This window comes from Bidens hawaiensis, unplaced genomic scaffold (assembly GCF_021521415.1).
Source record: "Bidens hawaiensis isolate Kalapana, Puna unplaced genomic scaffold, B.hawaiensis_p1.1 tig00027850_1, whole genome shotgun sequence".
Lineage (NCBI taxonomy): Eukaryota > Viridiplantae > Streptophyta > Magnoliopsida > Asterales > Asteraceae > Bidens > Bidens hawaiensis.
Genome location: NW_027494527.1, coordinates 89,271 through 99,374, shown reverse-complemented (window position 1 = coordinate 99,374; position 10,104 = coordinate 89,271). Strand labels below are relative to the sequence as shown.

Here is a 10,104-nt window from a genome sequence, read left to right as displayed (position 1 = left end):
AAAACCTTATTTTCGAGGTTTTTTTCGGGCTTTTTTCCGGGTATAGATTGGATATTCAAGGAGTTGCACTTTTTAGGTGTATTTTTCGGATATTTTTCAAGTATTTTTCGGGTAATTTCAGGTATTTGAAAAACCCGGTTCCGGGTATGGAACCGGTTTCGGTTTTTGGGTATTACTGTGTACAAATCAGGTCCTGTTCGGGTATGGGTTTTGATACTGAAATGCATACCCTATCCGTAACCTAGGGGTACGGGTTCCGGTATAAATAAACCCATTCCGGGTTTTTTTTGGTCCGGTTGCGGGTTCGGTTATTTCTGCACCTTTGTAGGTGGTAAGTACTCCACTCATGTCTCATGAAGACATGAAACAAAGTTTGTTCATTCGAATATAAATTGTTAAGGCTTGTAAGTTGTAAGTCCACCCATTTTTGGGTTTCTAACAGAAAAATTAGATGAATCTTATTATTCTAGTTTTACGAATACAAATTGTTCGGTAATAATCATCTTTCTCTGATAAGTGAATAAGAAAAGAGATACACACCTCAAAATTTTATTTAAAAATCTTCTGTAGAAAAAATTAAATAAAAACATGTTTCCATCCCATGTTAAGAGGAAAAAAAATGGTGTAAAAGAAAATTCTTTTAACATAGCCCACTAATCCCCCCCAAGTGTCACTGGGCCTCTTTAAAGTATTGGATTATACTAGTATTAGCTTGTTAACATTGTTATGGCTGATCATTGTATATATTTATTAGGATTTCTGAATTCTGATGTATTTGTTACCATATGTAGGTTTTCCAAATCGAACTACGTTGCAAGGAAACTCTGTTTTATACCAGTTTTGCAGTTATATGCAAGGAAACTCTATGTCTATATGTTAAGTGTTTTATCTTTCATGTCAGTACCGCCAAAGAATACATGCACGCGTTAAGTGTGTTTTAAGGATTAACAAGCTTGTAAGGAACTCTATGCTTTTTCTCTACCTAACGATAATTGCATGCCTTAAGCGTGTTACCTTGAACGATTTTGAGAGATTTTGTGAGTGCCCTTGTCATCCATATCATATGAATGAGTCATTCGTGCAACTATTCTATATCGGACTAACAATAAATTCATCCAACACTTTTCTGTTATGTTGCCAAAGAAAATACAATGACATGGTAATAAAAGTTCTATGCTACATGAAATAAATCGAATATGTGCGTCTAAATGTTCTTGATGTTATGGAATAAGCCAATCTTTTCCATCAATGTAAGCAATACTCATGTAAGGAGTTGCATCCGCTACACTTAACTGTTTTGCATACTTCACCATACCTTTGAAATCTGATCCAGGACCCGAGCATGCATGTTCTCCAAATATTACTTTCCTGAAAAAACATTCAAACATTAGACACAATATATGTTAATAACAATGATTAACATAGGATTGATATCTAAAATCTTGAATAGTTATCTTTTTCAATAATTTTGTATGCACAAGTCACAAAATCATGCTACATAAATCTAAAAGTTTAAAACAGCCTTAACTGATCCCTTGAAGGGTCTTTCCAGTCATTCCAACCTTCCGGAGTAACAATAGCAGGCATGAAAGTTTTTATGAACACGGTAGTTGAATAAAGACCCCAAGCCCTCCCAAGCCAAATTTTACCCTGTCCTTGAATCTTACAGTTCACAAACGAAAACCCGGTCTTTTCCTGCAACGAAGCCCGATGTTGGGCTGCTATCGCTCCATTGATCCCTGGCCCGGATGCCACAGAGTTCAGCGTACAATCCTAAAAGAAATATTAAAGAAAAATGGTTTAAAAACCTCAACATTTGTCCATCTATGCCTTCTTTACTACAACAAATATACAGGTTGTACACTTCTTATTTCCTACACGGTTTAGGAATATATATATATATATAACTTGTTGTCAAGGTGTTTATACTTTATAAACATGTAGAATATGTTTAAATTTAAAAAAATAAAAGAAATATAGTAGCACTACTAGAAAACAGATAGTTTGTTATTGTATGAACATATTTTGTATGTTATATTACAAATTTGGATTAAAATTAAAATTGGGAATATGATTTATAGACGCGTTATTTCGATTTATAGGAGAACATCAATATTTTATATTTTAATTTCTAAAATATATGTCGGCGAAAGATTTGTGGTTGATCCTAGGAGCAATAGACTGAATAATGTGTGATGAAGAACTATACCTCATAGAGTGATATACCATTTCCAAAGATATAATCTATTGTTCCTTCAATAAAACAGTTTTTGAAATAATGTCTTCCTGACTCAGCAAAAAGAGTATCTTGAAATCCATAAAATCCAAAACTATAGAAAGCTGCTTGATCGGCACTGATTCTGAATGCAACCGCTTGGGCTCCAATCGTGCCTGGACCCGGAGGAGGAGCTTCGTTCTTTATCATTCCAGAGCGAAACAAGCATATCAATCTTGAATATTTATTAAGAACAATAAAACTTCCAATGATTTACTTACATGGTAATTTATAAGTTACCTTAAAGCTGATGTCGTGAGCGATAAACTTTGGAGAATAAACACCGAGTAGCTGTAGACAGTGCCATTAGTTTTAGCCGCAGTGTCGTTCCAAATAATGAATGTATTGGCAAAACCCTGGCCTTGAATTATCAAATTGGATTTAGTTTTTTTCACATTTACTTTCTCCCTGACAAAACAATAAAATGTTCTTGGAGCTAGTAACAAATTTAACACATATTAAGCACAGATTTTGACACACAACTTCTACATTGGCGGAACTTAAACTTTTTAGTGTGTCATCATAGGATTCTTTTCTCCAACGGTTACAATTAGAGGGTAGAACTCATGTTTTAAGAAAAACTCAGATTTTATATATAGAAATCCAACAAATTCGTGTCACGGCTGGTGGGTCAATGGCCCTCTTGGTTCCACCTCTGCATAAGTCGGCACAACTACACAAATATGTATTAACTGTATAAGCCTGCATCAACTATGATAAGTGTTGGTTTTGGTGCGTTATCTGGAACAGCGTCCACCGCCTTTTGAAGACTATTGAATTTGCCGCAACCCTTTTGATCAACAGTTAACGTAAGTGCCACCCCGTATTTTGCTATGAGTGGAGATTTCCACTTTGTTTCATCGCAGGGAAGCAGCCTATAAATATAGCCGAAAAGTTGGTGTATGAAAGACAAGAAGTCATGAAATAATCCACTTTGATCAAAAACACTTTTGATAGAAGTGATTTTAAAGATTTGTAAAGAGATGGGAGTAATTATGTTTATATTTCGGGTGAAGATAGAAAGGAGAGCAATTGCAGTGACAGATAGCCAAAATAATATGCTTCTTTTAGTGTTCATGTTTTTGGACCAAAGGGTTGTGATTAAGAATTGTTGTGGGGTATGTTCTTATATATACATAAGAGTCTAAGCAGACTGTGACCTCCAAACTAGGCTTAGTCCATTATTTTTTTTTCTCTCAAGTTTCATGAATGCATGATGCAGTTTTTAAGACAGCTAAAATTATATTAAAAACGATGATGGATAGAAAAGGTTAACAAAACATTAAACAACTACATTAGAAGAAGAGGGTTCTTTAACCACTCGATCAGCCCATAAAACTTTGAATTTTAGTGTGTAGGATTAACTATTTACAAAAATAAAAGTGTGAAACCGAATAAAATAACTAGTGCCGTCTTCAAATCGTTAGCCTTGAATAGAGCCTCACTCCGAGTCTTCCAAATCACCCAACGGTACGTGTAAATAATACCTTCCACCACATGTTTTTTTAATTATGGAACACTTAAGTGAATCTAACCAAGTTGCCATATTTTCCGGCTTCAACACCAAGGGACCGTTATTGTCTAGCCAAACCATAATTGATCTCCAAGCACGAGAAGCGATATGGCAAGTAGAAAATAAGTGCTCCACAATTTCCAAATCATTCGCACAGAACGGGCACATAATTATATAAAAGGTATGTCAATACCCTTGTTAAAAATATTCACTCGGGTCTGCAGTCTGTCAAGTAAAAGTCTCCAGGTGAAAACGTTGACTTTTATAGGGACACCTTTGTTCCAACAGGTCGGAGAATAAGCATCTTGGAGGATTCTCATTTCGATAGCTTTTCTCGCCTCTTTTACATAAAAATCATTTTGGTTATCAAAAACCCAACTCCACGTATCTTTTGAACCCGACCAAATCACTTGGTCCAAGAGATGAGTAAGGGAAGAAAGTTGGCTTTCAATACATAATACATTTATAAGTTATCGCTCTCTACCAGTCGTTCTTGATCTTGTCTTAAAATAAGTTTTAAACATTGCATATCACCACTCATATCACTTGGTCCATACATTAAGAACAAACCATGAGCGACGATTGTAATCTTGTGCCGGTATAGATCTCTTATGTATTCGGATCGTCGTTCGTGCTTAAAACCTCCCATGATATGTCTATCCATAGTTTTGTGAATGCGTATGTTATGATCATACTTATTGTTAAAGTTATGTGCTCTTAAACATCAAACAGAAGTATTATTTTGTTAATTTTGTCCACAATACACAAAAAATGGGTGTTTCGCAACTTGAACCTGTTGGATTTAATGGTCGGTTCGGGTCAAGTCAACGCGGACCGACCCGAATATGATCCGGTATGAGTTACACCGGGGGTAACGAAATAAACCCACTTAAACGTTAACGTTAACTGGGCCCCGACACAATCAATTAAGAGGATAAGTTGGTGGATTAAGCTTTGGTTTAACATTTGGGCTTAAAGCCCAATGGGGTTTAATCGTTAAACCCTAATATTATTACTATATATAGTTTAAGATAGTATTATTATAAAAAAAAACAAAAACCCTAACCACCACCATAAGCAGCTGCCTCCGGCACCGTTTTCCGGCGACCCGGTTTACGGGAAAACTACCTTCTAGCCGTCTTTGATGTTGTCGTTGCACACCCTTGCACCTACATCACCACCATAGCCCCTAGACGTCGCCTAAATCCGTCGTTTTCCGGCAACGCCGCTTTTCCGGGTAGCTCGTTTTTCCGGCGAGCTGTTACTACTGTCCTCGGGCTGCTGTAGTTGAACCAGAGCCGCTCAGTTGCTTGTCTGCTGCTGTTCGGCGCCTCTTGTTGCCATCCGACAACCTCCGCTGCCGTCCAACGCCTTCCGGCCACCGCAGTCACCACCGCCGCCCTGCTCCGCTGTCGGCGCTGCTGTCTGCTGCCACTGCAGCTGCTTCCAGCCACCGCCGCTGCAGCTGCTGGTGCCTACTTCCGCTTCTGTTTGCTGCTGTCCACCAGAACAACAGGCTGTCGCCGTGAATCGCCGTCGCCAGAGTAGTCCGCCGCCGTGAACCGCTGCAGCCACCGGAGTTGTTGATTGTGTCCAGATCTAGCTTATTCGTTAAGCCCTCGGTGTCTCACCCGGTTTCGATAACCGAGGTATAAATATCGATAAACTTAACTATGGTTGTTTATTATTGTTTAATCGTACTCGTGTAACGTTGTAATCGGATCCGGGTTTTGGGTTTCGGTTTTTGGTTCGTGCTAATCGTTTTTTATTCCGCTGCGTTTTATAGTTTGTTTATAAGTTCTTATATTAATATTAATTAATATTTATCGAAACGAAACTATTAACTAAAACGGGTTGAAATACTTGACCGTTTTCGTTCCGAACCACCGGTGAAACCCAACAGTGGTATCAGAGCCACGGTTACAATGTACGATTCGATACCGGTTCGTTTAAAACCGGATCTACATCTTAAACTTTAAATCGTTTAAAGTTTTGATCTAGATTTATTTTCGGGTGATTTTAGATTTGGTCAAAGTTTTGTTTATTTTATTTGACCAAGTCAAAACGACCCAAAATTTTATTTATTTTGAATATGTAAATCCGGCCCCGACCTATGTTTGTTTGGTTGTGTTTGATTGTTGAGTTTGTTTTGGCCATATGATTGGTTCAAAAGTTGTAAACGGTTATTATTTATTTTTGGTTTTCTGTTGGCCATAAAGATGGTTCAAATTTGTAATAGGGCAAATAGTTAGTTTATAAATTTGTAATAAAAAGGACGCGAAGATAACCGATGACGAGCTCAAGGATTTCTTGGAGTTAGTGGGAGTTCGGGCAAGATGACGGGATGCACGAAGAAGTCCATCCTTGTGGTTGTTTTGTGTTGTGAACCCCTTGACCCGATCGGTCTCCCTAATTGGCCCTAGCGAGACCGATCACCTTTTGGCCATAAGGATTTACATATTATTGTTATTTGCTATTTGTGGTTGCTTGGATTGTTTATAATAGGATTATAATATCACCGACCTAATACCAAATAAATTTGAAAATTAATATTTTATTAACCAATTATGTTTTGCAAATTAAAAACGTTTTGATTTCCAAAACTAATAACTTAATAGATTTTTATTAACTTAAAATTTGTTAGTCATATCGCGACAAACTTAGTTTTTAATAGGTTATTTAAAACTAAGTGTCCTGAGAGATGAAAGGGTTCATCAATTCGTCCCGATAATAAATACAGTAAAATTTGACTTTTACTCTATTTGGTAATTATAAAATTAATCCCAATTTAAAACCAATAGTTTATGCCAATCCTACTACAAGTCACGCTTGAGGCATACTGCGAAATTTCGAGTGTTTGGAGCTACAGCACCGCACTTGTTTTCTAGCCTATCCCATCAAGGTGAAAGCGTTTCGTTGACACATCCGGCCCTTTCACACGTCACGGTACTAGGACAACTATTACTTTACTCTCCTGTTACGTGCTAAAGCTGTCTGGAGACTTAAAGTGGGCAAAGATGAGGCTAAACGTATCTATACAGACAATCGTTGTCTCTATAGGCCTCATAACCGAGAGTTGTGCTCTATTCACAATTGGCAATCGTTGTCAGTCTGCCTAACCACTTATTAATGTTGTGTGCTACAGCTGCCTTTAATAACTGGAATCCGGATTCTCATGCTCCTATTTTATTAATGTTATTGGGTCATTAATAATAGGTCTACAACGTTAAAAATACTAATTAAATTTACTTTTGCTTAATTAATCAGATGTCGTCAAATGAAAACTCACCCTACGCCCTTAAGACTATCCTTGAGAAGGATAAACTGAACGGTACCAACTTCATCAAATGGCACCGCAACTTGAGACTTGTTCTCACCATGGCAAAGCGCATGTATGTTCTCGATGGACCTGTTCCAACCGAGCCTGAAAACAACACAGCCGCTGCTCGAAAAGTTCTTGAGAAGCATAAGGATGACTCGGCTGATGTCTCCTGCATTATGCTAGCCACCATGACTTCTGAGCTTGCTAAAGGCTTGGAAGACTTTGGTGCCTATGAGATGCTTGAGCAACTCAAGGGCATGTTCCAGAAACAAGCCCGTCAAGAACGTTTCGACACCATGAAACAACTCATTAGTTGCAAGATGGCAGAAGGGTCTCCCGTCAGTGCGCATGTTCTTAAGATGAAGGGGCACATCGATCAGCTCAAGAAACTTGATTATCCCATGCCTGATGAGATGACATCTGATTTCATTCTCAACTCTCTCCCCAACTCATACGACCAGTTCGTAATGAATTTCAACATGAATGGTTGGGTGAAGACAATGCCGGAGCTTCATAACATGCTCAAGACGGCTGAGATGAACATTCCTTCTAGGACCAATCAAGTTCTGACCATTCGATCTGCTGGTGTCAAGAAGCCTAATCCCAAGAACCGGGGTTATAAGGGTAAAGGCAAGAAGAATGTTACCATTGCTGCCCCTCGTGCCACCAATGCTAACAAAGGGGTTCCAAAGATACTACCGCCGCCTCCTGAGGAGCGCCAGTGCTACCGATGCAACCAAATGGGACACTGGATGCGAAACTGTCCTGAATACCTTGCTGAGATCAAGATGAAGAGAGCCAATGGTGAAGGCTCTTCTCGAGGTATTTCCATATACGTTATTAAACTTTTCACTGTCTCTAGCAACACATGAGTATTTGATACCGGATGTGATTTCCACATCTTTAATGTCTTGCAGGAGCCTGAGAAGTGGAGGAAACTGAATAAAGGCAACATGGAACTCATCGTTGGAGATGAGAAGAGAGTACCAGCTCTGGCAACTGGAGTATTTCATTTTACTTGTCCATCCAGCCTAGTTTTTCTTTTGAATAATTATTTGTATGCTCCTGGTTAGACCAGCAACATCGTTTCAGTTTATTTACTGTTTGAACAAGGTTTTAAGTACGTGTTTTAATGGCATAGTTATTTCTGCTTACTTAAATGACATCTTATATTTCGAGGCTAAACATTGAATTGATATATATTAGATTAATGTTTAAACTAATAATAACGTATATATAATCTTTCAAAACGTATCAGATCTGGCATCAATGATACAATTCTATGGCATTGCCGACTTGGCCACATAATCAAGGCAAAAGTTAAAGACTCCAATCCGAAGGGATACTTGAATCCACAGGACCGGACTCTTTTGACGATTGTGAATCTTGCTTAGCTGGCAAACTCGCCAAAGACTCCTTCATTATTAAAAGTGAACGAACAAGTGATCTGTTAGGACTCATACATACTGATGTATGTGGACCTTTCAGAACCATGACTAGAAACCATGAAAGAGACTTCGTTTCTTTTATCGACGATTATAGTCGATACGCCTATGTGTATCTTATGAAACACAAGCATGAAACTTTCGAAAAGTTCAAAGAGTTTCAAAACAAAGTGGAAAACCAACTTGGTAAAACCATTAAGATACTTCGATTAGATCGAGGTGGAAAGTATCTCAGCTTAGAGTTCAACAATCATCTAAAAGAGCGTGAAATTATTTCACAGCTCACTCCACCTGGCTCACCCCAACATAATGGCGTGAGCGAGAGGAGGAATCGAACTTTGCTAAACATGGTTCGATCGATGATGTGTATAACCAAGTTGCCTCACTCCCTTTTGGAGTTTCGCCCTTATGACTGTTTCCTGCATTCGTCAAATACTACTACCAAAGCGGTTATTACTTCTTTCATCCTGATACAAATATGATTTCTGTCAAGAGGAAAGACCACTTCCTCGAGAAAGAATTTCTCGATCGTGGAACTGGAGATTATTTTGTCGATCTTGAAGAAATTCAAGAACCACAAACAACCGCTGAGAAGCTAGAGTGTCTGATCAACAAGTTGTTGTTGCTGATACATCAGACATGAACAAGAGCGTTCGCAGAAGTACTAGGACTCTCTCACCCAATCCTAGATACCCATGGCATCTGGATTGTCCGGAAGTCTTATTAGTAGCCGAGTCTGGCGACGAAGATACTAACTACATATCTGCAATCTTGGATCCAGAATCTGAGAAACGGCGAGATGCCATGAACGCCGAGATGCAATCTATTCATGACAATCAAGTCTAGAACTTGATTGAGCTAAACCCCGAAGGTCGGGCAATAGGGAGCAAGTGAATTTTAAGCAAGCATCTCAAAGCTGGAATCTTCACTTGATGAGAAAATCAAAGAGTTTGGTTTTATCAACAATGAAGAGGAGCCTTGTGTTTACAGAAAGGCTAGTGGGAGCACTATATCATTCCTCATTTTGTATGTGTATGATATACTGATAATTGGAAACAACATTCCTATGCTTAAAGGAGTTAAGCACTGGTTGGAATCTTGTTTTGCAATGAAAGATCTTGGAGAAGCCACATATATTCTGGGAATAGAAGATCTACCGAGATAGATCTAAGTGACTTCTAGGGCTAAGTCAAAGTACATACATAAGCGAAGTCATGACACGCTTCTCAATGGACAACACCTAGATAGGAGCTGTTCCATTGCTAAAGGAACCGTTTTAGCAAATCGCAATCTCCGGCAACGGACATTGAGACAAAGCACATGCAAGCAATTCCATATGCTTCAGCGATTAGCTCTGTCATGTACGCTATATTATGCACTAGACCTGACGTCTCGTAAGCGTGTTTGGAGGAGTGGAAGAAGAGCTCACTGTAAGGTGTTACACTAACGCTGACTTCCAGAATGACCGAGATGTTTCTCGCTCATAAACTGCTTGGATGAAGAAATTCATAGCCAACCTCGATCTGGTTCCAAGTTTAGGAAAAGGATC

At 38.6% G+C, this 10,104-nt stretch overlaps 1 pseudogene; it reads right to left on the bottom strand.

Annotated features, from left to right (window-relative positions):
• Positions 1-910: 910 nt before the first annotated feature.
• Positions 911-3,427, bottom strand: LOC143576034 (putative pectinesterase 14; annotated as a pseudogene).
• Positions 3,428-10,104: the final 6,677 nt, after the last annotated feature.